The sequence below is a fragment of the Trachemys scripta genome, chromosome 1 (genome assembly GCF_013100865.1).
Source record: "Trachemys scripta elegans isolate TJP31775 chromosome 1, CAS_Tse_1.0, whole genome shotgun sequence".
NCBI lineage: Eukaryota > Metazoa > Chordata > Testudines > Emydidae > Trachemys > Trachemys scripta.
Window position 1 is genome coordinate 33426121 of NC_048298.1, and position 7586 is coordinate 33433706.

A 7586-nucleotide genomic window follows, 5' to 3' on the forward strand; every position below is an offset into this window, starting at 1 on the left:
TATATATATACTTAATCTGAGTGATTGGTTAGGTTTTTATCTGGCTACCTAACTGAGTTCAGTAGAGAAGAAGGAAGAGTCTGCTTGGATTCCAGTTGGAGGTTTCTGCAGGCAAGAGGAGGGAAGATATTGTTGCAGTGCTTTTGACTCAGAATGTAGAGTTCTAGTGATCAAAGACTGTAATTGAGACTCAGGTGAACTTAACCTAAACTTTTGGGAACTCAGAGATACTTCTCACTGTGTTTCTGTGGGGACTGAGCTGTTTAGATTTATTTTTTTTCCTCTAATTTATGTAAAACTGTGAGGATACTGTATATGTGGATTATAAAGTAGCCTTGTTATGTTGTAGAAATTAAGTTGTTATTATGTTTCTTTATCATTATAAGACTTTATAAAGTTGGTACATAAGAATTAAGTTAATTCCTTTTGCTCTTTTTGTACTTGATTGTGGGGAGGTTGACCCTGTGCTGAAAATGCTCAGTGACTGATTTCTGGGTTTCAATGTGCTTTCCTATGGGAGTTTTTAAGGCAACTAGGAGAAATGCAGTGAAGTAAACTTCAACTTATCCAAAGGTTACACAATCACATACACAAATCAGATAGCTGTACATACAAATACGTTGGTGAGGTATACACAAATGAAGTACCTGGTCAGAGCAATGTCTAGGACTGCATTTTTAAATGTACTGTTTCTGAAGTAGTCAAAGCCAAACCAGTAATGCACTATCCTAACCTCATGCTATAGTCTGTTTTATTATTCAGTGTGCACTAAAGTTTTTTATCTGCAGAACTCCATGATTCAGAAAGTCTCCAATGCTTCCCTAGGTATTTGCCAATGGGATACCAAATTCTTATGCAGTATATTTTGAATTCAGATACATTTAAGCCTATGGAAGGAAAAAATGTATGAAGCCCTTAGTTCTGTACCACAGACAACTTTAGCATGATCAACGAGAGACTGCTGAGCTAGAATTGATATGCAAACTAGACACAATCAACTCCAGTTTGAATAAGGACTGGGAATGGCTGAGCCATTACAAACATTGAATCTATCTCCCCTTGTAAGTATTCTCACACTTCTTATCAAACTGTCTGTACTGGGCTAGCTTGATTATCACTTCAAAAGTTTTTTTTCTCTTAATTAATTGGCCTCTCAGAGTTGGTAAGACAACTCCCACCTGTTTATGCTCTCTGTATGTGTGTATATATATCTCCTCAATATATGTTCCATTCTATATGCATCCGAAGAAGTGGGCTATAGTCCACGAAAGCTTATGCTCTAATAAATTTGTTAGTCTCTAAGGTGCCACAAGTACTCCTGTTCTTCTTTTTGTGGATACAGACTAACACGGCTGCTACTCTGAAACCTGTCATTTAGCATGATCGTAATCCAAAAGAGTAGATGTAACTGGGAGTGAATATAGACAGCTGTGCTATTAATCACAGCTTTTTGGATCAAAGGAAAGTAGGCTACTTTAAATAACATAAATGATGTCTTTCTGATCAATATTATAATGAAATTTAATATTTGATGTTGGATTATTAGCAGATAATGAATTTGTCCTTTTATTATTGATGCATAATCAGTATTTTTAATCAGGTCCATCAATGATGTGATGTCAAGCTTTTAGTATAAAAAGAACATGAATTGCTGGATTAATAACAAATATACCTTTCCTTTGAGTGTAATCTTCAGTAACTGAGTTTACAGATAAGCCATGCTATAAGCACAGGAAGCATTTAATACTTTTATTATTGAAGTGAAAACATGCTAATGCACATTTTCCCTTCAAAAGTATGGAAATATATGGGAATAATTTCTTAATCTGGAAATTTCCTAATACTAATAAGTTTAAGATATATGAATTCTCATAATAAAAGGTCATCATTTTGAGAGTACATTATGTTCTGGAAATAACTTATTTTTTTCAAGGATACATATATAATCAGTGAGAAGAATGTGCCAGCTAAAGTCAAGAGACAATCTGCTTTATGTATTTGTTTATGAAACAGATATTCATCCAAGAGAGACAAAACCAGAAGAATTTAGATTAAAGTAGTCTATCTTCTATTAGTTCCCAATATAATTGGTTCATTATCTTATCGATAGTAATTCCTGAATTGTGAGAGAAATATTCTCTGTAATATTTGTTACTTCATCACCGTGGTTTTGAATAAGGACCTGAAAAACAGACAAGTCAAGATACATAAAATAATTAGAATCTAATCCTTAGAGGTTCTGAACATTCTCTCCCTGATTTCAGATACCCGATGGTGTATCAGATAAAACATGACATTGTTGAAATACTGATACAACCTGAGCTGGCCTGTCTGACAGGATGATGAATTCTGCCACATGTTTACTAGCAAAGAAGGTCACAGACTATAGAGCACTCAGATCTGAGGAAGTGGGCTTTTAAAAGACCCAGGAGGGCGACGGATGGAAAAGGAGGTAATGTGCTCTAAGAAAGGCAAGGTGGCTTTTGTTTATTTGTTTTACACACTGTAGAAATGGAACCTATTTGGGGGATCAGTCCAACTCCCAGCAGTGGTGCAAGTAAAATCCATGTCTTACCGGTATGGGGTGGGGTCACCAGCTAAGGGGGGCATCTAACCTGCCCACATAACCGTTCATGTGACTCCTCACTGTCCCGACCCCACGCTCTCCCCGTCCCGTCCCCGCCCCGCATCCATCCCATCTTACCTGTGGGGGGTTCTGTCGTCCTCCTGCTGCGCCAGAGATAGAGCTGGGGGGGTGAGGCTTGGGGCTGGCGGTACAGCCACCGGAGGAGCTGTTGGTATTCTGTTACTTTCCCCGCTGCTGCCCCTCCCAGTGGGGAAAGGAGCAAAACTCCCAGCTCACTCCACTCCCCCCCCGCTCAGCCCCAGCCGCAGCCCTCTTCTCCAGTGGGGCTGCCAGTCTTGTACCAGTCTTTCTGGTACAATGCACCACCTATAAATAGCTTGCTGGTATGGCGTACTGGAGCGCACCGCCCTACTTGCACTGCTGACTCCCAGTGAAGTAAATGGGAGTTTTGTTGATTTCTGTTGCCACTGGGTTGGGGACTGGATTATGTGAGAGAGATACTTTATACAACACATGTTGGTTAAATAATTTTAATGAACCAGTTATTTCTGCTGGGTTTCTTGCTCTTCCTTTGGTCTCTATTCCTTAGTTAAGGTATAGACTGGAGAATTATAGTACATTTATCAGTTTTATTAGCAGGTATAGCTTATAAAATGCTAATAAGAAATTACAGAAAGTAAAATAGTGGGTTACATGATGGTGTTCACAATGTTTATGAATTGAACTTAAATGCAATATTTGGTTTCTCAAGACAGAGAACAAGTTCACTCAAGTAATTCAGACATAGTGTCATGACAGCTGTATTCTTATTCTCTTTCTGGATTTTGCAGCAGTTTCCCTAGATAGGAATTTAAAGAGAGTTAATAGGAGCTTTGTGAGTGAAAAGACTCTATTTGTTACTAGACCTGTGTGAATAATCAATTTTGGGGGGTTGCTGGCTGAACCGAAAAATACATTATTTTTGGGTCAACCCAAAACAAAACTTGTTTTCTCGATGAAAAACAAAATACAATTAAATTAAAATATAATAATTTCCACTCGAAACAACTGAACAGAAGTGGAAGATCTTCAACAGAAGAGAGTACCCTATAGCCCAGTAGTTACTACGCTTTTCTATAATGTGGGACACTGAAGTTCAAGTCCCTGCTCTGAAACAGAGTGAAGACTTGAACATTTTGTATCCCACAGGAACTCTCTATTCACAGGGCAATGGGATAGAAGGGCAAAGTGGTTGTGATGGCAGCACCTCCTCTGGCAGTTTTGTGAGTGGTGCCTTTATGAATCTACTGAAATTTTCTGGAGGAAGCAAAGCTATTTTGCAAATACATTCTGAATTTTTAAATAGTTTTGGGTGGACCCCAAACAGCATATTTTGGCAAATAAAATATTTGCCTCCCTAAAGTGGCCCTAGTTGTTACCAGGTAGGGCCAGACAATGATTGTTTTGTTGACAATTTCTTGTACCCAGCAGCTTGAGCTTCAGAGAGCAACATGTTGAACAAAATAGGATGTTTTCAACATCTTTTGTTTGGCAAAACAGCCCAGTTTCTCCTCTTGGCAAAGCTGATGTGGGAGTGGACCAAGCAGAAAGTGACCAATGCTTCTTTGGAACATCCAGTGAGAATATCAGCTGTGTTCCTTCTCATCGTCTAGTGGGAAAAGGTGTCTTCTTTACGGCTTCTTGACATTTTGCATCTGGAAAACTTCCAGTTTCTTTGTGCAAATCTCAGTTAAGCCATTTCAGTTTGTGTAAGATGTTAGGTCATACCAGTTTTTTGCAAAACATCTTGGGACACAACACTGAATACCTGCTAGCTTAGCTCCGGTCAGCAACCTACTCCTCCAAGTTTCTATTCCTTCATACTTGTGAGGAACAATCCTTTGGCTAACTTTGCACATCTCCATGTTCTTTCCCTAAGAAATTCTAGCTGTCTGCAAAAACATCCATTTTGAATTTAAAACACTGTCTTTGTGTAAAGTCTCTTCACAGTTCTGGGTGACTCTCTGTAGTTATTTAGTAGGACATCATAAAGCACAGTAAAGTCATTTAACTCATTTCTTTGGTCCATCAACAATAGGTTATAGAAATGAATGAAATTATACAAAACAGTTCCACATACATTTCTGTACCAGTACTTGATTATTCTCTATGTTTCAAAAGTGTATTTAGATCATTTCATATGTTCTATACAAATGCTATTCATACATTTACTAAGGCCTTAAATGGTCATTATGAGATTTTCACTTCACATTGGCTTCTCAGCATACTCTTTGAATGTATCAGCTTCTTTTTAACAAGGTATTTGTTTTATATTACATTTGTTGGCAATTAGTGTTATAGATATAGATATATTAATCACATCTTTATTTAAAATAAACACCATAGTCCAAACTATTTCTCCCTCAGATGCTGTAATTTTCTATAATCCAGTAATAATTTTTACCTTATATTAACACATTAAATGTTATAGCTTGATGTACTGTATCTGTATTATGTACTTATATGCACAAGGCATATAAAAGAAAAGAAAAAGGTAAAAGAGGAAGTTACATTACATTTCTGCAGGAGTTTGTGGTTAAGCCTGACTGTTGTAGTTACTCAGCCTGCATATCCTTTGTATGAAATACAGAAACAGCATCTGCTTATGTCTAAGTTATGGCAAGGATTCTTGCCCATGTTTGGATGTATATTCAACATTGGTGAGGCCTCATCTGGAGTACTGTGTCCAGTTTTGGACCGCACACTACAAGAAGGATGTAGAAAAATTGGAAAGAGTCCAGCGGAGGGCAACAAAAATGATTAGGGGGCTGGAGCACATGACTTATGAGGAGAGGCTGGAGGAACTAGGATTGTTTAGTCTGCAGAAGAGGAGAATGAGGGGGGATTTGATAGCTGCTTTCAACTACCTGAAAGGGGGTTCCAAAGAGGATGGATCTAGACTGTTCTAAGTGGTAGCAGATGACAAAACAAGGAATAATGGTCTCAAGTTGCAGTGGGGGAGGTTTATTTGGATAATAGGAAAAACTTTTTCACTAGGAGGGTGGTGAAGCACTGGAATGGGTTACCTAGGGAGGTGGTGGAATTTCCTTCCTTAGAGGTTTTTAAGGTCAGGCTTGACAAAGCCCTGGCTGGGATGATTTAGTTGGGAATTGGTCCTGCTTTGAGCAGGGGGTTGGACTAGATGACCTCCTGAGATCCCTTCCAACCCTGATATTCTATGATTCTATGATTGAATATATTATTAATTGTAATATTCTATCATTTCTGTGTTGCTACTACAATGAACTTTGCAGAGTGTCAGACTAGATATGATGTGGAGATTGTATCTTTGGTTTTGGTCTGATTTTCGATTACTGCTCTTGAGAAATTTTGTTTTTAATTAGACCACTTGATTCTTCAACTGCTGATCGGGGGCTTCATGCAGACGGTACTGGAGAGGTGCAATGACCTTTAACACATAAGGAGAGAGCATACAAGAAGTGTGAGTGGAATTTATCTGTCTTGGAATTCTTGGTCACAAAGACATGCATTAAGGAGTCCTCTCCCATTAGGGACATCACTTATGGGTAGAGAACTAAGAGGAAGAGCAAATGAAATGTTGTTATGTTCAGTGTTGACCTAACTCTGTTCCCCTTAAACTCAGTGGCAGTCATACCTTTGATTTAAATGGGAGCAATGATAGGCAAACACTGATAGTTTTTGAAAGTTCCCAGCGTACATTTCCAAGAATGTGCTGTGCTGCTGAAGACACACACTGTGTGCTTCTCATGAAGACTTTGCTTTTTCTCTTATTGTTCTTTTTGTTTTCTTAATCTAAACCAAAAGTATCTATGACTGAAAGTAGGTGGTTGCTCTTTTTATCTGGAAAACATAACAACATGCTTCACAGAATACGTTTTCCAAAGAAGGGTTTGAAAGAGGAGAATATGGAATCTTGGTAAACTGATCCAGAGCCCATTAAAATGATTAGGAGTCTTTCACTGACTCAGATTCAAATATTGCAAGGTCAGAATGGAGCACTGCAATCATCTAGTTCAGAGTTTCTCAGACTTCATTGCACGTCGACCCCCTTCTTACAACAAAAATTACTACGGGACCCCCAGGAGCAAGGACCGAAGCCTGAGCCCGCCCAAGACCCACCACCCCAGGGTGGGGAGCAAAGCCAAAGCCCCACTGCCCCAGGCCGGGGGACCAAAGCCCAAGCCCAAGAGCTTCAACTGGGAGGGGCTATAACCTTAGCCCTGCTGCCCAGGGCTGAAGCCCTTGGGCTTGGGCTTTGGCCCTAGGCCCCAGCAAGTGTAAGTCAGCCCTTGTGACCCCATTAAAATGGGGTCTACACCCAATTTGGGGTCTCAACCCACAGTTTGAGGATCACCAATCTAGTCTGACTTCCTATATAACACAGGCCATACAACTTCTCTAAAATAATTCCTACAGCAGATCTTTTAGAAAAAAAAATCCAATCTTGATTTAAAAATTGTCAGTGATGGAGATTTAACCATGACCCTTGGTAAATTGCTCCAGTGGGTTAATCACTCTCACTATTAAAAATGTACACCTTTATTCCCAGTCTGGCTTTATCTAGCTTCAACTTCCAGCTATTGGAATGTGTTATAACTTCTCTGTAGATTGAATATCCCATCATTACATATTCATTCCCCAGGTAGATACTGTAGGCATATATCTTGCTGAGCATGAGCATACTTGCAAATGGCTTGCAGATTTATTCACAGTTAAACTGTAAACAAGGGTGTGACAGGCTATGGGTTGTTTTCTGGCTAGTTGCGATACATTCGAACACCAAAACTGATAAGCTTGAAATATAGCTAAAGTGAGTTCATAAGTAAGGCTACGTTTGGGTCACGGAGGTTATGGAAGTCACAGAATCCGTGACTTCCAGAGACCTCCATGGCGTTCTCTGCTTCAGCCCCAGGAGCTGCAGGACTCTGGAGCTGGCAGCCCGGGGAGCCCTGGCAAGGTTCCAGTGACAGACAACAGT